General features: G+C 37.9%; 1 pseudogene; it reads left to right on the plus strand.

Moving 5' to 3' along the window:
• The first annotated feature begins 13,985 nt into the window (after nucleotides 1-13,985).
• Nucleotides 13,986-16,573, plus strand: LOC137752832 (eukaryotic translation initiation factor 4 gamma 2 pseudogene; annotated as a pseudogene).
• Nucleotides 16,574-23,480: the final 6,907 nt, after the last annotated feature.

Here is a 23,480-nt window from a genome sequence, read left to right on the forward strand (position 1 = left end):
AACAGCCTAGACGAGTGTGGTGAAATTGAAGGAGTTCAGAAAAAGAGCCAGTTGACTAGCTTTTGATCACTTTTGAAAGTTTTACTTTTGTTCTGTTTGTTTTTTCCCCAGTTGTGAAATTAGAGACTTGCTTAGATCTCTCTGGATTCCTTTTCACTTTTAATTTATATACCTAAAATATATTTCTTGATAAATTTTAAATTTTCAAAGTAATGTTGGAGATATGTTTTTACTTTGTTTCATTTTTATTAAGAGGCTCAAAAAATCAGAGGGAAAAGTGCTCTTTCAGCCATTGACTGGGTAGCTATGATGCATATTTATGCCCTTCTATCACAGATCAGTCCATGAAATTTTAATAAGATGGAATTTTAAACTGTGTATAAAAACAACCAACTTACAGGCAAGCAGGACTTGCTTCAAGTCTTTGCTCCAATGTATACTGTATGGACCCATGCCTCTACCTTTCTAAGCTTTAGTTTATAAACACATTAATTCAGAGTATTACCTAATTCATCATTTATAGTGAGGTTAAATGAGGTGTTGAGTTTAACCCAGTGTCAGGCACATGAAAATGCTTATTAAATCTAAATACAGTTAAGCGTATAATTAGTAGACATATTCTTTCTAGTGTGCTTGCAAATTTATTCTGTAAGCATGAGGATACTCATGACCATCACTGGTGCTTTAATACTGAGACTCCTGTAAAAATCTATAGGCCCATTAATTAAGCCTTAGTAAATAGTAGTTTGTTCTTGGAAGACAGGATGTTTTTCTCAAATTTATGTCTCTCACTAACCCTAGCACAGGCTCCAGCGCATTATATGTGTCTTGTTTAATATCTGTTTATGACATCATCTTGTCACTGTACTATGACTAAAGGAATACATCATTTTTCTTTTAAACTCGATTTCCAGTGGCAAGCTTCAACAAATTCCACAACCCTTTACTTTAAAGTCTGGGGAGAGTAGTATAAATCACTGTCCCAGGATGGAGTATATGTGGCATGCTTGTATCTTGGCAGACTTATTAATAACAGCATTTTTTCCTATAGAGTCTCCACATAGCCTTAAAAGTTTTCAACAGAATGTTGCAGAAGGCCGTTACCAATGCATGAGAGGGATTGAAACCTCTTTCACAATCTTGATCTAATTTTCTCATTATATTTATGTTGAAAGTGAGACCCAAGGAATTTAAGTGACTTTCCCATGAAAATCAAGATTTCTGGTTCCCTAGGTTTAGAATTATAAAATTGTGAAATTGTGGAGGGTGAGATATTAAAAGAAAGAGAAGTGGTATTTATTGATTACTTATGTTTTGTCAAGTCATGATATGTGTTATGTGAACTCACCTTCACATCACTCTAATTATAAAAGTTTTCTTTTTTATAGATGAGGATACATGTAGGAAGCAGTAGTGCTGAGATCTGAGCCTCAAATCATCAAAACTGTTTTTCCTTTATAATTTTTCTCCTTCAATCATGTAATTACAACCCCTCAATTGACAAATAAGTGCTTCATTCCCAGTGCCCTAGGTTAAATGGTTTGTTCAGTGTTATAAATGCATCAAGTCAGTGGCAGTGCTGGGTGCATTTCTGAGTAAGATAGTGTTCATTTGCCAAACACAGTTGAAGTCTTCATCCTGATGGGGTTTTTTTTCACAAAAGGGGGACATAATACTTGGCCTCTACTGAAAATATTTACTTAAAATTAGAGGCGGGTTAAGTCAAGTTCCTGATAGATTGTCAGAAGAGTTTAGACTTGAAATCTCTTTATAGTAAGTTTACAGAGAACACTTCCAGTCACTTAATGCCTTTGGTGCTTCTTTTAATACCTCTGGAAATATGCTACATTAACTATGACATTTTATTCATTTTGTTTACATTCTTGGCTCAATTTGTCTCAAGCGGAATCTTTATTACAGTACATCTTAAAGAGGACAAGTCTTAGCAGACAGATTCCCTTATTAGGCAAACCGAGAGCACCACACACAATGAACACACCTGTGCACACACACAGGCACACACACACACACTCTCCAAATAGGTCTGTGTTTCCTTTTGGAAAATGTTGTTTCAGTATAAAATGTATACTTTAAACACAGCTTCCCGTATTTAATTCAGCTACCACCAAAGGGACACACTTTAAAGATAATGAATATCAATACAGACTTCTGCAAAATGTTTACCTAGTGAATGGTAAATCACTTTGAGCTCTGCTAATTCCTCCAGTACACTTCCTATAGGAATCCCAGCACAATTAAGGGCAGATGAGGACTACAACAGATCAGTTAATGTATTTCTTTGTCATTCTTACAATAATATTGAGTACTAAATGATGTAAGATATATCTAGTAAACCTTTCTGAAACGTTTACCCCTGTCATTTGATATTTTGGTGGGTGATCTCTAGCCAATCCCCCAAAACCAGGAGATTGCAAGTTCAATAATGGCATTAGGAGGCGGTTACACCTCGTGGCAAATCATAGAAATTCTGGAGTCTGTCTACTAACACCAAATTCTACTCCTTCTACTTGTGAGGTTGTCATATAAGGCAAATAAGTTTACCCATCTAGCCTTTATTTCTTCATTCTTAAAGTTGAGATAATAATAATGCTTAAGGAATGTGGCATTTTCCAAATGAAATAAGATAATCTTTTAAAGCATGTGACATAATGCCTTTCAACAATAAAGGTTCAATAAATGATTCCTAATTGTACCACAGGGTGCTATCTCTAATGCTCAAAACAACTCCACGAGAGAGAAATCATTGTCCCCACTTTACAGGTTTAAAAAACTGGACCTCAAGGTGGTACTGTAATTGACAAACTATTAAGTGGTTAAATCAGTTCAGACTCTAAACTCTAGTCTATTCAGTTCCAAAGCTTATGTGTTTTCCACCCCACCAAGCATGACATTACTATAACATTCAAGAAGTGGTCATAGGAGGTAAATGAACCTGTTAGCAAGGCATCTTTAGAAAGAACAGCTCAATTTCAACCCTGCCAAAACTCTGACCGTTGTGTTTGGCAGACACGCTTCAGCTTCCAGATGGATAATTTTGAGCCAAGACACTAATCAGGTCAGTAGGTCAACCCAGAGGAAGTGTTTGCAGCTAATGTATCCTGGCAGGTCTATCAAAATGTGGTCATGCTCAAAATCTCATGCTCTACAGGGCATTTCAAGGGCCTTTCAGAGCAGAGGCAAATGATAGAAAATGCCTGTCTTCAAAACCTCCCATACTAAGGCCACTTTCTTCATGCTTTGTGGAACAGAACTGCAGGCATCAACCATATATTTGCATAAACCTTGAAGAGATAAGGCCCTGCCTCCTAAAGAACATTTTGGAGGATAGGCGTTCTTGCCATTCTGAGGCAAAGTGCACATCGGGATTTTACTCTGTAGAATAATATAAAGCATGCCCATTATAGAGAGACAGTACAGAGGGAGAAAATAGCATGTATTTAGGACAGGGGCCAATATCGTGCTATTCCTGGCTCTTGTCACTTGTGACCTTGGGCCAGTTGCTTAACTCTCCTGAATTTCATATCATATGTAGCCGTGATGGAACAATGCGTACAGCATGGAGTTGCTGTGAGTAATAAAGAGAAAAAAAGTTTAAAGCAGTCGACGCAGTTGGCATCACACAACTTCAGTTCATCTGCTTTCTCTTCACCATCTTGCAGTTAAACTACTATACTCTGACATCTTACAGATCTTCATACGATCATATATTCTACACAATGTACTGAAGCTGATTTACTGAAACTGTACTGACAGGGTCTGTAGGAGTCAGGAACACAGCAATGTATTGATTTGACTGTAAATTAATGGTTACCAAAACCAAATGGATCCTCAACAATCTAGCAAGGTTGCTTTGTTTATCTTCCTCTTATCTTACTGCTTTCTCATTCTCCATAACTATATTAAAACTTTTCCACTATCCTCAAAGGTCTAGTGTCTCCTTCTCCATCCCACTCTCCCTTCACCTTAAACATATGACCCAAAAGATGCCCTGAAAAATGTCTCTTAGTATCTGCACTTTTTTGGCAGCAAATATACTAAGAATTATTCATTGAACACAGTTTTTCTAAAAACAAATTTCAAGGGCGTACCACAGCTTCTGCAATGGAATAGATGTTCAAGACATATATGCTAAGTGAATGAACAATGGTACATATATACAATGGAATATTACTCAGCCATAAAAAGGAATGAAACGGGGTCATTTATCGAGCTGTGGATGGACCTAGAGTCTGTCATACAAAGTGAAGCAAGCCAGAAAGAGAAAAACAAATATCATATATTAATGCATCTATGTGGAATCTAGAAAAATGGTACAGATGAACCCAATTGTAGGGCAGGAATAGAGATGTAGACATAGAAAACAGACATGTTGGACACAGGAGGGGAAGGGGAGGGGGGGACAAATAGGGAGATTAAGTTTGATATAAATGCACTACCATGTGTGAAATAGATAGCTAGTAGGAACCTGCTGTATAGCACAGGGAGCTCAGCTCGGTGCTCGGTGATGACCTAGATGGGGGGAGAGAGGGGGAGGGAGGTCGAAGAGGGAGGGGTTATATAGGTATACATATAGCTGATTCACTTCATTGTACAGCAGAAACTAACACCAAAATTGTAAAGCAATTTTACTCCAATAAAAAAAAAAGTTTCAGGAGATTGCTTCAAGATGGCAGAGTAGAAGGACGTGCGCTCACTCCCTCTTTTGAGAGCACCAGAATCACAACTAACTGCTGAACAGTATTCAACAGGAAGACACTGGAACTCACCAAAAAATATACCCCACATCCAAAGACAAAGGAGAAGCTGCAATGAGATGGTAACAGAGGCACAATCACAATAAAATCAAATCCCACATCTGCTGGGTGGGTAACTCATAAACTGGAGAACAATTATACCACAGAAGTCCACCCACGGCAGTGAAGGTTCTGAGCCCCACGTCAGGCTTCCCAACCTGGGGTTCTAGCAACGGGAGGAGGAATTCCTACAAAATCAGACTTTGAAGGCTAGTGGGATTTGATTGCAGGACTTTGACAGGACTGGGGGAAACAGACACTCCCCTACTGAAGTGCACACATAAAGTAGTGTGCACATCAGGACCCAGGGGGAAGGAGCAGTGACTCCATAGGAGACTGAACCAGACGTACCTGCTAGTGTTGGAGTGTCTCCTGCAGAGATGGGGGGTGGCTGGAGTCCCCCCATTAGCCCCACCAAAGAGCCTGTAGGTGCCAGTGCTGGGTCACCTCAAGCCAAACAACCAATAGGGAGGGAACTCAGCCCCACCCATCACCAGACAAGTGGATTAAACTTTTACTGAGTTCTGCCCACCAGAGCAACACCCAGCACTACCCACCACCAGACCCTCCCATCAGGTACTTGGCACAAGCATCTTAGATAGCCTCATCCACCAGAGGGCAGACAGCAGAAGCAAGAAGAACTACAATCCCACAGCCTGTGGAATGAAAACCACATTCGCAGAAAGATAGACAAAATGCAAAGGCAGAGGGCTATGTACCAGATGAAGAAACAAGATAAAACCCCAAAACAACTAAATGAAGTGGAGAGAGCCAACCTTCCAGAAAAAGAATAATGTTAGTGAAGATGACCCAGGACCTCGGAAAAAGAATGGAGGCAAAGATCGAGAAGATGCAAGAAATGTTTAACAAAGACCTAGAAGAATTAAAGAACAAACAAATAGAGAAGAACAATAAAATAACTGAAATGAAAAATACAATAGAAGGAATCAATAGCAGAATAACTGAAGCAGAAGAACAGATAAGTGACCTGGAAGACAGAATGGTGGAATTCACTGCCGCAGAACAGAATGAAGAAAAAAGAATGAAAAGAAATGAAGACAGACTAAGAGACCTCTGGGACAACATTAAATGCACCAACATTCTCATTATAGGAGTCCCAGAAGGAGAAGAGAGAGAGAAAGGACCCAAGAAAATATTTGAAAAGATTATAGTTGAAAACTTCCCTAACACGGGAAAGGAAATAGCCACCGAAGTCCAGGAAGCGCAGAGAGTCCCAGGCAAGATAAACCCAAGGAGAAACACGCTGAGACACATAGTAATCAAACTGACAAAAATTAAGGACAAAGAAAAATTATTAAAAGCAGCAAGGGAAAAATGACAAATAACATACGAGGGAACTCCCATAAGGTTAACAGCTGACTTCTAAGCAGAAACTCTACAAGCCAGAAGGGAGTGGCACAATATATTTAAAGTGATGAAAGGGAAGAACCTACAACCAAGATTACTCTACCTGGCAAGGATCTCATTCAGATTCGACGGAGAAATCAAAAGCTTTACGTAACAAGCAAAAGCTAAGAGAATTCAGCTGCACCAATTCTGCTCTACAACAAATGCTAAAGGAACTTCTCTAAGTGGGAAACACGAGAGAAGAAAAGGATCTACAAAAACAAACCCAAAGCAATTAAGAAAATGGTAATAGGAACATACCTATCGATCATTACCTTAAATGAGAATGGATTAAATGCTCCAACCAAAAGACACAGGCTCACTGAATGGATACAAAAACAAGACCCATATATATGCTATCTACAAGAGACCCACTTCAGACCTAGGGACACATACAGACTGAAAGTGAGGGGATGGAAAACGATATTCCATGCAAATGGAAATCAAAAAAAAGCTGGTGTAGCAATACTCATATCAGATAAAATAGATTTAAAATAAAGGATGTTACAAGAGACAAGGAAGGACACTACATAATGATCAAGGGTTCAATCCAAGAAGAAGATATAAAAATTATAAATATATATGCACCCAAAATAGGAGCACCTCAATACATAAGACAAATACTAACAGCTATAAAAGAGGAAATTGACAATAACACAATAATATTGGGGGACTTAACACTTCACATACACCAGTGGACAGATCATACAGACAGAAAATTAATGAGGAAACACAAGCTTTAAATGACACAGTAGACCAGATAGATTTAATTGATATTTATGGGACATTCCATCCAAAAACAGCAGATTACACTTTCTTCTCAAGTGCACATGGCACATTCTCCAGGATAGATCACGTCTTGGGTCACAAATCAAGCCTTGGTAAGTTTAAGAGAATTGAAATCACACTGAGCATCTCTTCCAACCACATGCAATGAGATTAGAAATAAATTACAGGGAAGAAAATGTAAAAAACAAAAACACATGGAGGCTAAAAAAATACATTACTAAATAACCAAGAGATAACTGAAGAAATCAAAGAGGAAATCAAAAAATACCTAGAGGCAAATGACAACAAAAACACGATGATCCAAAACCTATGGGATGCAACAAAAGCGGTTCTGAGAGGGAATTTTATAGCAATACAGTTCTACCTCAAGAAACAAGAAAAATCTCAAAGAAACAATCTAACCTTACACCTAAAGGAACTAGAGAAAGAAGAACAAACAAAACCCAAAGTTGGTAGAAGGAAAGAAATCATAAAGATCAGAGCAGAAATAAATGGAATAGAAACAAAAAAACAATAGCAAAGGTCAATAAAACTAAAAGCTGGTTCTTTGAGAAGATAAACAAAATTGATAAACTTTAGCCAGACTCTCAAGAAAGAGAGGAAGAGCACTCAAATAAATAAAATTAGAAATGAAAAGGAGAAGTTACAATGGACACCGCAGCAATACAAAGCATCGTGATAGACTACTACAAGCAACTCTAGCCAATAAAGTGAACAACCTGGAAGAAATGGACAATTCTTAGAAAGGTATAACCTTCCAAGACTGAACCAGGAAGAAATAGAAAATATGAACAGACCAATCACAAGTAATGAAATTGAAACTGTGGTTAAAAATCTTCCAACAATCAAAAGTCCAGGACCAGATGGCTTCACAGGTGAATTCTATCAAACATTTAGAGAAGAGCTAACACCCATCCTTCTCAAACTCTTCCAAAAAATTGCAGGGGAAGGAACAGTCCCAAACTCATTCTACAAGGCCACCATCACCTTGATACCAAAACCAGGCAAACATACTACAGAAAAAGAAAATTACAGACCAATATCACTGATGACTATAGATGCAAAAATACTCAACAACATACTAGCAAGCAGAATCCAGCAACACATTAAAAGGATCATACACCATGATTAAATGGGAGTTATCCCAGGGATGCAAGGATTCTTCAATATATGCAAATTAATCAATGTGATACAACATATTAACAAATTGAAGGATAAAAACCATATGATAATCTCAATAGATGCAGAAAAAGCTTTTGAGAAAATTCAACACCCATTTATGATAAAAACTCTCCAGAAAGTGGGCCTAGAGGGAACCTACCACAACATAATAAAGGCTATATACGACAAACCCACAGCAAGCATCATTCTCAATGGTAACAAACTGAAAGCGTTTCCTCTAAGATCAGGAACAAGACAAGGATGTCCACTCTCGCCACTCTTTTTTTTTTTTTTTATAATTTTTATTTTTATTTTTATTTATTATTTATAGCTATGTTGGGTCTTCGTTTCTGCGCGAGGGCCCTCCCCAGCTGCGGCAAGCGGAGACCACTCTTCATCGCGGTGCACGGGTCCCCCACCATCGCGGCCTCTCCCGTTGCGGAGCACAGGCTCCAGACGCTCAGGCTCAGCAATTGCGGCTCACGGGCCCAGCTGCTCCGCGGCACGTGGGATCCTCCCAGACCAGGGCACGAACCCGTGTCCCCTGCATCGGCAGGCAGACTCCCAACCACTGCGCCACCAGGGAAGCCCCACTCTCGCCACTCTTATTCAACATAGTTTTGGAAGTCCTAGCACAGCAATCAGAGAAGAAAAAGAAATAAAGGGAATCCAAATTGGAAAAGAAGAAGTAAAACTGTCACTGTTTGCAGATGACATGATACTATACATAGAGAATCCTAAAGATGACACCAGAAAACTACTAGAGCTCATCAATGAATTTGGTAAAGTTGCAGGAAACAAAATTAATATACAGAAATCTCTTGCATTCCTATACACTAACAACAAAAGATCAGAAAGAGAAATAAGGAAACAGTCCCATTCACCATTGCAACAAAAAGAATAAAATACCTAAGAATAAACCTACCTAAGGAGGTAAACGACCTATACTCAGAAAACTATAAGACATTGATGAAAGAAATCAAAGATGACACAAACAGATCGAGAGATATACCATGTTCTTGGATTGGAAGAATTAATATTGTGAAAATGACTATACTACCCAAAGCAATCTACAGATTAAATGCAATCCCTATGAAATTATCAGGCGAAGTTCTTACAGAACTAGAACAAAAAATCTTAAAATTTGTATGGAGACACAAGAGATCCCTAGTAACAAAGCAATCTTGAAGGGAAAAAATGGAGCTGGAGGAATCAGACTCCCTGACTTCAGACTCTACTACAAAGCTACAGTAGTCAAGACAATATGGTACTGGAACAAAAACAGAAATATAGATCAATGGAACAGGATAGAAAGCCCAGAGATAAACCCATGTACCTATGGTCAACTAATCTACGACAAAGGAGGCAAGGATATACAATGGAGAAAAGACAGTCTCTTCAATAAGTGGTGCTGGGAAAACTGGACAGCTACATGTAAAAGAATGAAATTAGAACACTCCCTTACACCATACACAAAAATAAACTCAAAATGGATTAAAGACCTAAATGTAAGACTGGACACTACTGAACTCTTAGAGGAAAACATAGGAAGAACACTCTTTGACATAAATCACAGCAATATCTTTTTTATCCACCTCCTAGAGTAATGGAAATATAAACAAAAATAAACAAATGCGATCTAATGAAACTCTAAACCTTTTGCACAGCAAATGAGACTATAAACAAAGCAAAAAAGACAACCCTCCGAATGGGAGAAGATATTTGCAAATGAATCAACAGACAAAGGATTAATCTCCAAAATATATAAACAGCACATGCAGCTCAATATTAAAAAAACAAACAAACCAATCAAAAAATGGGCAGAAGACCTAGATAGGCATTTCTCCAAAGAAGACATACAGATGGCCAAGAGGCACATGAAAAGATGCTCAACAACACTAATTATTAGAGAAATGCAAATCAACACTACAATGAGGTATCACCTCACCCCAGTTAGAATGGGCATCATCAGAAAATCTACAAACCACAAATGCTGGAGAGGGTGTGGAGAAAAGGTACTCCTACACTGTTGGTGGGAATGTAAATTGATACAGCTACTCTGGAGAACAGTATGGAGGGTCCTTAAAAAACTAAAAATAGAATTATCATATGGCCCAGCAATCCCACGACTGGGCATATACACAGAGAAAAACAAAATTCAAAAAGACACATGCACCCCAATGTTCATTGCAGCACTATTTTCAATAACCAGGTTATGGAAGCAAGCTAAATGCCCATCAAAAGACAAATTGATAAAGAAGATGTGCTACATATATACAATGAAATATTACTCAGCCATAAAAGGAAGGAAATTGGGTCATTTGTAGAGACGTGGACGTCCCTAGAGACTGTCCTACAGAGTAAAGTAAGTCAGAAAGAGAAAAACACATATCGTATATGAACGCATATATGTGAAATCTAGAAAAATGGTACAGATGAACCGGTTTTCAAGGCAGAAATAGAGACACCGATGTAGAGAACAAAGGTATGGACAGAAATGGGGGAAAGTGGGTTGCGGCATGGTGGTTGTGGGATGAATGGGGAGATTGGAATTGGCATACATACATTATAATATGTATAAAATAGATAACTAATAAGAGCCTGCTCTATAAAAAAATAAATTAAATTAAATTAAAAAAAGTAATTCATGAGCTCCAAATTTAAAAAAATAAATATAATAAAATTAATTAGTATTAAAAAAAAGTTTCACATATAATGAGCTAGATGGATTGAAACAACAGGAAGTTTTAAATTTGTATTGAGAATAACACCTCCTTATAATCTTTCTGTTCTTTACACAATATGGGGTATTTTAGTTCTATGATAATTCCTAACTATTCTGTGATGTAGGCAGGTCAGAGATTTTGATCTCAGGTAAATGACAGTTCAGAGACCGTAGATAACTTTTCAGAGAGAATTAATCAGCTGGGATTAAGGTCTTCCTTTCCCAATTAATTTTTTTTTCTGTATACTACATGGTATTACATATGCCTATCTTGAAGAACAATGCCTGTACTCAGAAAGCCCAGAGCTGTCCAAGACTAAATGCTTATTTAATATTTGTAGATAGCAAAGATCTGATCCATGTGTACTGTGTTCTGGGTTTGTTCCATCTGACAGGTATGCCAGTAGCGCTCACCTTTCATTGTTCAAGGCTCAATGATTTGGAAATGACTTCGCTTAAAGCAGGTATCATCATACTGTCCTGGATACTCTATCATTTGAGTATACGGCTGTTAGTCCCACAACTAGTAGACTTTAAATGTCTGGGACTGGCCTATTCACGTAGACTTTGGATAATGTTTCCTAGATAGTAACTGTTATCTCGTTCTCTTCTCCATGGTACTTTCTTTGTTTATAGTTATGGGCTTTCCTAAATTGGAAAGATTCCCTAAAAAGAGTGCTTACTTTGTTTTCAGCGGTTTTAATGTCAACCACATTCCTCTCTAGTACTTGTGTTTTCATAACATCAGGGGAAATTAAAATGTGACCTTTTTACACAAGAAAATATTGTTGCATTTGCCAGCAGCAATATTATAGGAAAAGGTGAGATTTAGAGAGCCTGCAACTTTTTGCTCTATGACCTTAAGATGAGTCTTATAATCTGTCTGTGAAGTATGCCTAGTAATTACCTATCTCACCTGATTATTGTGGGTGTGTAAGAAGGCAGTGTATATGAAAGTGATGAAGAGAGTTATGTTATGCTCGTTACTATCTTAAATTTACTAATTCCTATTGAGTATATTTCTCTATTCTTCTATCTCTAGCTAGTTATTTGTATGCAAAAATGAATGTTTTATTCCTAAGAATGAAAAGATCTTAAAAGTACCTGAAAGTCTAGAAAATTGAGCCAGAAATAATTTGAGAAATGGAGACTTTTTAATCAATACCTTCAACTTTTACAACACACACACACAGACACTCACCATTGCAATTTTGTCACATTCTTCTCTTTAATTTGGTTTGTATTCCTAAGTGTGCAGTGGGAAATCTGCAGAAGGTTTGATCATGCTAACTACAGAATTGTACAAACACAGTGCCATTCAGATGAAAGAAAGAAGGGGACAGATAAGAGAAATAGCATTATTTATATCTGTTCTGTGCCGTTTAGTAATTCAAAGAAAGCCAAAACAAACAAAAAAGAAATCTTTACCATAGGCATTTCCCTGTTACTTTAGAAGTAGAGACTGTGGAATCTTATCAAGCTTAAGTAAGCAGACAAAGAGCACGCAGCTATTAAATTGTGGTTTCAGAATTCAAACTAACTCACATCAGACTGAATTCCAACCTTTTTATTTGCATGATGCATGATAAATCCTACTAACATTTTCTAATTTATTTAGCTTTTACCCACAGGCAGAGGCATTATCGAGTATTAAATATGAAATGTGCACAGTAACCCTTCTCCAGCTACTCCCCTTTCTTTTTTGTCCTCCACAGGTCTCCAATTTCTTGCTTCCCTTACTTTGAAAGCCCACTTATCTTGACTTTCTTGACTAAAAGCCATTAACTTTTCTCTTGGTGATAATCTGAGCTGCAATTTGGTGGTACCTCCACTCCTGCCTGTGACCCATAGGATCTCCATATCCCTACTGGCCATTCTGACCACTTACTGACCATTGGGCCTCAGTAAGGAAAATCAGCCTAATTTCACCATGTAGTCATCTTTTGATTGTAGAAATCAGTGAACATATCAGACTTTTGTCCAGAACAAAGGGTTATTGTGGCAACTAAGTCCTTTATACTGAGTTGTAGATGACTCCCTCTTGAGGGTTAACATCTGCTTTTTAAAAAAGACTTTTTAAACAAGGTCCTACTGTATAGCACAGGGAACCATATTTAATATCCTGTAATAAGCCATAATGGAAAAGAATATGAAAAAGAATATATATATGAATGTGTATGTATGTATATGTATGTGTGTGTATATATATCTGAATCACTTTTCCATACACCAGAAACTAACACAACATTGTAAATCAACTATACTTAAAAAAAAAAAAAAAGGCACGTTTTAAATCCTTGCCTGGGGCATTGGGTTATCTTTACAACCATTTTATACTATTAGATTACTATTTTCATGTAGGATGGACTGGATAGTCATTACGGATTCTTATCATTTGCAAGCTAGAGAGACCTTATAGGTGTAACCCATTATTTCCCAGTCCACATTAGCCTGCAGGAGGCTCGACTGACTTTATCACAACTACACTTCAGATGGAAGGAGTAAAGACAATGAAAGGAAAAGGAAAGTACAATAAGCTGATTAACAGTGTATGTCTCTGCAGAGGGGGCTAAAGAAGAAGCAGTTATGGGGACAAATTTTCATGACTGGCCCAAATTTAGGAAATAAAGAATCACCAGTCCTACCTCTCATTAGACAAGTAAAACTACAGGAACTCAAATGCCTTCATAAATCACATAACATTGCTGGAAGGGGCGACTCCTTCCTCCCCCTTCCCTCCGCCTTTTTTCTTTTCCGTTCCCCTCCCCGTCCCTTCCCCGTCCCCGATGACCAGATCCTGAGGAGGCAGCTGCAGTGGCAAATGCTGAGTTCTCGGTGAAGGTTTTTCATTTCTCCCATCCCCTTCCCTCCCCACCCCATCCATTAATATTATTCTTTTGAAGATTCTTCGTTGTCGAGCTGCCAAAGTGAAAAGTGAGACTGCAGAAGGCGGTGCTTCTCCTTTCAGTGCTTCTTCTGGCGGAGGAGGAAGCAGGGGTGCACCTCAGCACTATCTCAAGACTGCTGTCAACAGCGAGTTCCCGGGGAAATCCCCAGGGCAAAACGCGTAGAAATCGATTCCTGCAGGAAACACTAGATGAGATGACAACTCCGTAGCAAACAACTACGCAAATGAAAAAGAACGACATGATGCAATCTTCAGGAAAGTAAGAGGCATACTAAGTAAGCTTACTCCTGAGAAGTCTGACAAGCTATGCCTTGAGCTCCTCATTGTGGGTGTAGAGTCTAAACTCATCCTTAAAGGGGTCATACTGCTGATTGTGGACAAAGCCCTAGAAGAGCCAAAGTATAGCTCGCTGTATGTTCAGCTATGTCTGCGATTGGCAGAAGATGAACCAAACTTGGATGGCCCAGCAGCAGAGGGTCAACCAGGACAGAAGCAAAGCACAACATTCAGACGCCTCTGAATTTCCAAATTACAAGATGAATTTGAAAACCGAACCAGAAATGTTTATATCTATGATAAGCGTGAAAATCCCCTCCTCCCCGAGGAGGAGGAACAGAGAGCCATTGCTAAGATCAAGATGTTGGGGAGCATCAAATTCGTTGGAGAACTTAGAAAGCTTGATCTTATTTATGAATCTATCCTTCCAAAACACTTTTGGAAAAAAAGAAGAGACTCCAACTCAAAGATATGGGAGAGGGTTTGGAGTGCCTCTGTCAGATAATGAGGACAGTGGGACCTAGATTAGACCAGGAAAGAGCCAAGTCCTTAATGGATCAGTACTTTGCCCAAATGTGCTCCTTGATGTTAAGTAAGGAATTGCTGGTGAGGATTCGCTTCCTGCTGCAGCATACCATAGAGCTGAGAGAACACCATTGGGTTCCTCACAAGCCTTTTCTTGACAATGGACCAAAGATGATCAGTCAAATCCGTCAAGATGCAGTAAAAGATCTAGGAGTATTTATTCCTGTTCCTATGGCTCAAGGGATGAGAAGTGACTTCTTTCTGGAGGGACCGTTCATGCCACCCAGGATGACAATGGATAGGGACCCACTTGGAGGACTTGCTGATATGTTTGGACAAATGCCAGGTAGCGGAGTTGGTACTGGTCCAGGAGTTATCCAGGATAGATTTTCACCCACTATGGGGCGTCATCGTTCAAATCAACTCTTCAGTGGCCATGGGGGACACATCGTACCTCCCACACAATCACAGTTTGGGGAGATGGGAGGCAAGTTTATGAAAAGCCAGGGGCTAAGCCAGCTCTACCATAACCAGAGTCAGGGAATTTTATCCCAGCTGCAAGAACAGTTGAAGGATATGCCACCTCAGTTTTCTAAGAAAGGACAGCTTAATGCAGATGAGATTAGCCTGAGGCCTGCTCAGTCTTTCCTAATGAATAAAAATCAAGTGCCAAAGCTTCAGCCCCAGATAACTATGATTCCTCCTAGTGCACAACCACCACACACTCAAACACCACCTCTGGGACAGACACCTCAGCTTGGTCTCAAAACTAATCCACCACTTATTCAGGAAAAGCCTGCCAAGACCAGTAAAAAGCCACCACCATCAAAGGAAGAACTGCTTAAACTAACCAAAACTGTTGTAACCAAGTATCTGAATAGTGGAAATGCAAACGAAGCTGTCAATGGTGTAAGAGACATGAGGGCTCCTAAACACTTTCTCCCTGAGATATTAAGCAAAGTAATCATCCTGTCACTAGATAGAAGTGATGAAGATAAAGAAAAAGCAAGTTCTTTGATCAGTTTACTCAAACAGGAAGGGATGGCCACAAGTGACAACTTCATGCAGGCTTTCCTGAATATATTGGACCAGTGCCCCAAACTGGAGATTGACATCCCCTTGGTGAAATCATATTTAGCACAGTTTGCAGCTCAAGCTATCATTTCGGAGCTGGTGAGCATTTCAGAACTAGCTCAACCACTGGAAAGTGGCACCCATTTTCCTCTCTTCTTACTTTGTCTTCAGCAGTTAGCTAAATTACAAGATCCAGAGTGGTTAACAGAGCTTTTCCAACAAAGCAAGGTTAATATGCAGAAAATGCTCCCAGAAATTGATCGGAATAAGGACCACATGTTGGAGATCTTGGGAGGAAAGGGACTGGGTTTCTTATTCCCACTCCTCAAATTGGAGAAGGCACTGGTAAAGCAAAGTTGGATCATCCCCTCAAACCATATATAAGTGGATTAAAGATAACATCTCTCCCAAACTTCATGTAGGTAAAGGATTTGTGCACATCTTGGTGGCTAGCTTCTTACAGTACATTTCTAGTGAAGTAAACCCACCCAGTGATGAAAGAGATTCTTCCTCTTCTCCTTCCAAAGAACAGTTAGAGCAGGAAAAACAATTGCTTCTTTCCTTCAAGCCAGTAATGCAGAAATTCCTTCATGATCACGTTGATCTACAAGTCAGTGCCCTCTGTGTTCTTCAGGTGCACTGCTACAATAGCAACTTCCCGAAAGGCATGTTGCTCTGCTTTTTTGTTCACTTCTATGACACGGAAATTATTGAAGAAGAGGTTTCTTGGCTTGGAAAGAAGATATAACCCAAGAGTTCCCAGGGAAAGGCAAGGCTTTGTTCCAGGTGAATCAGTGACTAACCTGGCTAGAAACTGCTGAAGAAGAAGAATCAGAGGAAGAAGCTGACTAAAAGAATCAGCCAAAGCCTTAAATTGCACAAAACATACCGTTGCTATGACGTAACTGCATTTGACCTAACCACTGCGAAAATTCATTCTGTTGTAATGTTTGCACAATATTTAAAGCAGAAGCATGTCAGGATTTCTTTCTGCATAAGGTTTTTTTGCAGTGTAATGTCTTAATCATAGTCTACCATCAAATATTTTAGGAGTATCTTTAATGTTTAGATAGTATATTAGCAGCATGCAATAATTACATCATAAGTTCTCAAGCAGAGGCAGTCTACTGCAAGGACCTTCTTTGCTGCCAGTTATCATAGGTTGTTTTAAGTTAGAAAACTGAATAGCAACACTGAATACTGTAGAAATGCACTCTGCTCAGTAATACTTGAGTTGTTGCAATATTTACTTATCCATTTGGTTGTTACAGAAAAATTCTTAACTGTAATTGATGGTTGCTGCCGTAATAGTATATTGCCAGTATTTCTACCTCTAGTAATGGGTTTTATGTGCTAGATTTTAATATCCTTGAGCCTGGGCAAGTGCACAAGTCTTTTTAAAAGAAACATGGTTTACTTGCACAAAACTGGTAAGTTTTGAGATTTTAAGTGCCCTTGAAGTGGTCTTTGTGGGTGTGAAACTAATGGTGAGAATTTGAATTGGTCCCTTGTATTATAGTATTGAAATTAAGTCTACTTAATTTATCAAGTCATGTTCATGCCCTGATTTTATATATTTGTATCTATCAATAAACATTGTGATACTTGAAAAAAAAACATTGATGGAAGGGAACATACTAAACTCTAGAAGTTATGGTTTACAGATAAGCAATATTACCACCTAGACACATTCACCAAGCGGTCTCATGTGGGCCTTAATTAAAGCTTAATTCTGCATTTCTTCTAGTAATTATATGTGCAGGCTGCTGTTAAATGAAGAATACTCTTTATTTTCCTGGGCCTCTTAAGAGTATTGCAATCCAAGGTTGGGACTACAAACTAATACTAAGAGGTTTAATTACTAGAGCATATTCTATGACATTTATATGACATAATAGGCTGAGCATAACAAAATTTTTAAAAGTAGCACTCTCATATGCCAGACACCCTCCTCAATCTACTGTCTGCCTTAATCCTCACAAAATTAGATTTAGTCGTACTGCTATGACTGTTACCAAAAGCCAGACCCTATATAGAACTTATGATGTATTAGCCATTGTTCTAAGTACAGACAGACAGACAGACACACACACACACACACACACACACACACAAACATGCATGAATGTATGAAGTTGTTTAATTCTTATAATCACTCTATAAGATAGGCGTTTTTATCCCTGTTATATAGATGAGGAAATAAAGGGTCAGAGGCACTAAATAATGATTATTCAATAGGTATTAATTAAATGTCTCCTCTTGTTGGATATTATGTAAGCACAGGGGATATAAGGATTAATATGAAAGAAGTGTTCCTGGAGCCTTCAGTCTAGTGAGGAATACAGACTTTAAACTGATAACACCAAGAGTTATTACTCATTAGCATAGAATTGCTATAATGAAGAATTTTATAAGAAGGTATATAATATAGAGGTAAAATCTCATCTCCAGAAAGGGGAGCTTTTCTCTAAGCCATAATAGCAGATTAGAACAGCTTCTCAGGGAAAGGCGGAGGGAGGATAGTGAAGACAGTAAGGGTTTGAACTGCACTGTCCAATGCAGGACATGAAAAACGGCTAGTGTAAATTCAGGTGTGCTGTAAGTCCAGTATACACAAAAACTTTTACATGTTATTATAAAAATAAAAAGAAAATAAAATACCTTGTTCATACCTCCATTTTTATATAGACTACTTCTCAAATGTTAATGTTTTGGATATATTGGGTTAAATAAAAAATTACTATCAAAATTAACTTCATCTGTCTAATTTACTTTTTTAGTGTGGTTACTAGAAAATTTGTAATTACACATAAGACTTGCTTTGTGGCTCATACTATGTATCTATTGGGCAGGATGACGTAGGGTTTCAGACCACAACAAATGCCAGTAGCTTGGAGGACTCATTGGTGAGAAGCAGACCTGTGAGGCTGCAGTGGGTTAACTATGATGTGGCAAGAGCTGAGGCTGGAGATAGAGGCAGGTTAAGGGCACACACCTAGGACTTGGTGTCAGACACTAGGGTATTCTTGCTTCTTCATTCAACCAACAGCCAGGCTTCTCATCACTCCGAAAGCTCTGGGATACACAGATCCATGTTCCTGGAGTTTACATTCTTCAAATGAGCTGCTCAGAAAGAATGTACCAAAAACTGAAAATGAGAAAAATGATTCATCTCTGCCAATTCCCTGAATGAGCAAGATTTTTGGCCCAGGATGTGGCACTGGGAAAATAATATAGTTTACTTTCTTACTGGTTACCCTACCCTCTCTTTTCTTTTTTCTGTGGTTAACCTTGTTTTCATTTTTCCTGTTTTTCTTTTTTTTTTTTCCTAGTGGCAATCTCCCATTAAGAATATCCCTGGGGGTCCACTCTCATACCTCTTGTGCTAAACCCTACCACTTTCTGAAGGAGCTAATCCTATCTCAGTGCAATGCATATATTGTTCTAGGGCTTATTACATTCTTCTTTGAGTTTTAGTTGTATTTTTATGTTTGTTTGTTTTTTTTTTCCTGGGATAAAGCAAGGTAATTTACTGAAGCAGAAGTGATACTAAATGACTGTTATAGTTACTACCATAACTAACTGAATAAATAAAAAGAGAGAGAAAAGGAAACACCAAAGAAATAAAAGAAATACAATCAAAATTTGTTGTAACATGTATAATATTGGTCATCTTGTATTTATAAACACCAAAATCTATTTTAAAAGAGAGTGTGTGCACATGGCGTGTGCATGCATGTGTGTGTCTGTCTGTATGAGACCCTCATCGTGTGTGTGTGTGTCTGTCTGTGTAAGACCATCATATAGGCCAGAGTTGAGATATCAGTGTGGACAGCTGTACTTTTCTCTCTCATTCACAATAACTAAAGTGTGTTTGTTGTATTTTAAAGAAAATTTCTGTTGGAATCCCCCTCTCTGAGTACATGGTAGCTAAAGTGACCTGTGTCATTTTTATTGATATGTGTCTACTATTTTAATGGAAGCCTAGTTAAAGATTAACTAGCTAATCTTTATGATGATAGAATTTATTTGCTTTGAATTTTCATAAGATTTATTGTGGGGCTTCCTATTGCTCTCCTACAAGAGATTTGGATGGTCCTTTCACCCACCCTCTCTCTCCTGTTCTCAGTTTTTGCTTATTAAAAGAATATTTAATGGCTGTAATTCTACCACATACCCTGAACATGGCCCTGAGACTGTAAAATTCAATCTACCCAGGAAGAAAGTATGTAAACATAAGCTGTAGCTGCCATAGCTGTGTTGAAGAAACATGGATGTGGTTTACAGGTGATAAAAAAGAGCATAATCCATGAAAGAGGTACTGTTTCAGATGATTCTTGACAAAAACTTGCCTTTAAAATGATGGAAAGAAATCCCAGATAGAAAAATTGGAACAGCAAAATTTTAGGATAGTGACAAAAATTCACATTCCAGAAAGCACAAGTAGTTTGGTGTAGCTGGAATGTAGGCTATAAGGACATTAGCATATTGGAAATGAAGTTGGAGAAATGGGCAGAGGTTCAGTTAATGTCATGTTAAATAATTTAGGCTTTATCCTGTAGACAGAAAGACACTAAAGACATTTTTCAACAAAATGGTATGTAAGTAGCTTTGTGTTTGAGAAAGAACATCCTGGCAGTAATATAGAGGTTACTTCCTATGTGTGCTACCTTGTTCATTTATATTTAAAAATTCTGAAAGAATGAGACCTCCTGTCTCCAATTTCTTTCTTCCCAAGGAACTTAGTGTAGTCCTCAGCAAATAATAGGAATTTATCCATCTTTACTGAAAAGAAGTGAATATTATTGGAGTGTGTTTCTTTAAGTAGAACATAAGCTTTGGCACAACACAAACCTAAGTTAACAGCCTAATTCTACTTCTTACTAGTTGTGTATCATTATTGAGCCTCAGTTTCTTCATCTGTCAGAATGGGAATGAAAATATCAAGCACAAATATTACCGAGAAATTTGCTTGGTGCATAGACATTCCTCAGTCAGATTTTGTGTTTATACGTTGGTGTATACCACGACTGTCATGGATTCTTAAATTATTCCTCTCCCAGAGTGTATCTTCAAAACAAACTGAATGAAATGCTGTTAGATTAGATCACCATAAAGACAAAACAACCAACTACTACTGAAAAGAATTTATTTTAAACTTTATTAGTACAATATGTCAGCTACAGAACAAAAAGAGAAGATTTTAGTGAAACCACTTTAAATTCTAAACAACACATACCGAAAGTTTAGAGCAAGAATCAAAGCCTAGCTACACATTGGGTCTTAAGCACATTCTAACTGACCCTGAGCAAAAATCCAAATTCTATTCTGCACAGATGGCAGAAAGCAATATTCCTGTGCTGCCAAAAAATATGTGTGGGCTGAGAGAAGCACTAGATGACTTATTAAAATTGTTCTTTTAGCATCACCTTTGATGAGGGCTTCAAGACATTTCAAACTAAATGAAAAAATCAATGACCTATAGAATGCAAAATGAATATAGGATGCTGTTGCTTTGACGGGATGTATTCCCAATGTGGAATAAGATTTCAAACTGGAGTACTATGTAGAGACAAAAACACCAGAAACTGAAACTGCTAACAAAGTTTATAATCTGAGCTGGGGAGATAAAAGAGTGGAAAGTCTTCCAAATAGTTGCATTTAGCATTGGGTGCAGCCCAGTTTTCATTCCATTCTAAGTTCTTCCTTGGGAATGTACAGTTACTCCTGGGGAAGTCTCCATCAAAATTTTCTCGACACACGGCTCTGGCTAAATCCAGATTTACTGACCCCTGGGACCTAGTTCCTCTGGTATGCCAATCCAAGTGATGCTTTCTCAACCCTTGTATTGGCTGAATTATTTTAAAAGGTTTAAATGATAGTTTGAAGTTCCTTTTTTTTTTTAATTAGCTCACTGTGCCTGTGGACCAGATGGCAGTGAGTGCTGCTGCTGTTAATTTAAATAAATAAAAATAAGAGGTCAGAAAATAAATTAAAAAAAAAAAAAAAAGAGGTCAGGCAGATTTTCAAATGTTCTGTGTGAAGCAGAGAGCAACATGCATCCCCCAACTTTTTTTCTTTCTTGTCTTTTTCTTTAAAATGTTCAACTTCAATGGAAAATTCAATCAGCATATCTCTGATTCCTTTATACTTAACACATCAGAATGTTTTTTAAGTGCTAGTTGATGTCAAAGATACATTATGAAGATTTGTGTAGGTAGTTTCCAGCCTTTGGTTTTAGAAAGAGAAAAGTTGCATTTATGTTAAATGAATCTAAAAAGGTTGATTTTGGTGCTATGCTTGAACTCCACAAATGATAAGTACCTCCAATCTCAGGAAAATATATTTCTCCATAGACACTGTTATAATATGCAGTTTTATGAGGCATAATATCCTCATGCACACTCGCCTTTGTCATAAAAGTAAGAGGGTAACAAGTGGGTGTTTGAAAAGGGTAAAATTATTGAAACAGTAGAAATGACTCTGGGCATAAAAATAATTGTTGAAAAAAGTAAGTGTTTAACTTGGATGGTTTTAGCATTTGTGGCAATTAATGCTTATGTATATCCATGAATTAAGAATCTATACACATTAAGGGTTGGGATGGACAGCAACAGATAGAGACCAGAAAGTTTTGTTTGAAATGCCAGTATTAAGGTCAGTTAATCTCCCCGTAACAGTAATATATGTTTAGGTATGCCCAAGTAACAAAGAACCCCCAAATCTCAGTTATTAGCTTTAGTTGTGGGGATTAAAATAAGGGTCCTATTCATTGTGACAATTCAGGGAACCAGGCTGAAAGACATTTTATCTAAATGTACTTCTACATTAACCACGGCGGTACAAAGGCAATCTGATGAATTGTGGCCTCCCTCTTTAAGTTTTCATCCAGAAGTGACATATCACTTCATCTCTCATTTCTTAGAAAAAAACAAGTCACATTCCCACACCCAGTTTCAAAGAGAATGGGAAAACTCAATCCAACATTTGCCTAGACTGCTAAGAGCCTGAAGTATTTGGTCAATTCCACTTAGGTCTACTGCTCTAACCAAAGAAGCCGGGAATGCAAGACCCAAAGAGAGTGTGTCACCAAAGTTCTTAGAAGCCACCTAAAATCAAAATTTAGGAAGCTATTTCACATCAAAAAGAACAGGGTTGAAGCCATTAAAGTGAGGGTAAAATATGAAACAGTTGAAACAAAATGGAAGGAGACTGGTGAATTTTGGTGACTGTCTTACATGGAGAGGGATCTTCTTTAACTCTAAAATAGTCCTAATTCATTGTATAAAGATTAGTCTGTGTATCTTAAAGGTACAAGGTCAAAGCTGGTAACAAATCTGAGAGACTGTGCATCACCAACAAACTCTTCTCTCTTAGTATTTGATAGTTGTATTTGTGCCATTCAATGGATTGAATTTAATTCACTATATGACTGTGCTTTTAACAACTTTAAAAACAACAACAACAACAACAAAACCTTTTCCTTTCTAACCTATATGGTGTGTAGTTGCTAAAACTTGACTACAGAGATGATGAAGTCAAGTCTTTTTCTCCTTGGATTGAGGTATCCCCATAAGAACCTATGTTTTCCAGATGTAAATTCCCTAATATTTTCCCATTTTGAAGAGTCTTCTATATCTAAAACCTTCATTCTTCTTTTGGCACATTTGAAACCCATTTGTGCTCTTCAGTAAGCCACAGTGGAAAGATTCTAGGGTTCAGTGTCAAACAACAGGAATTTGAGTGCCAACTATGCCAGTTTTAACTGAGTCACCCTAGCATTGCCTTAGTTTTATCATCT

Source organism: Eschrichtius robustus, chromosome 19, assembly GCF_028021215.1.
Source record: "Eschrichtius robustus isolate mEscRob2 chromosome 19, mEscRob2.pri, whole genome shotgun sequence".
Lineage (NCBI taxonomy): Eukaryota > Metazoa > Chordata > Mammalia > Artiodactyla > Eschrichtiidae > Eschrichtius > Eschrichtius robustus.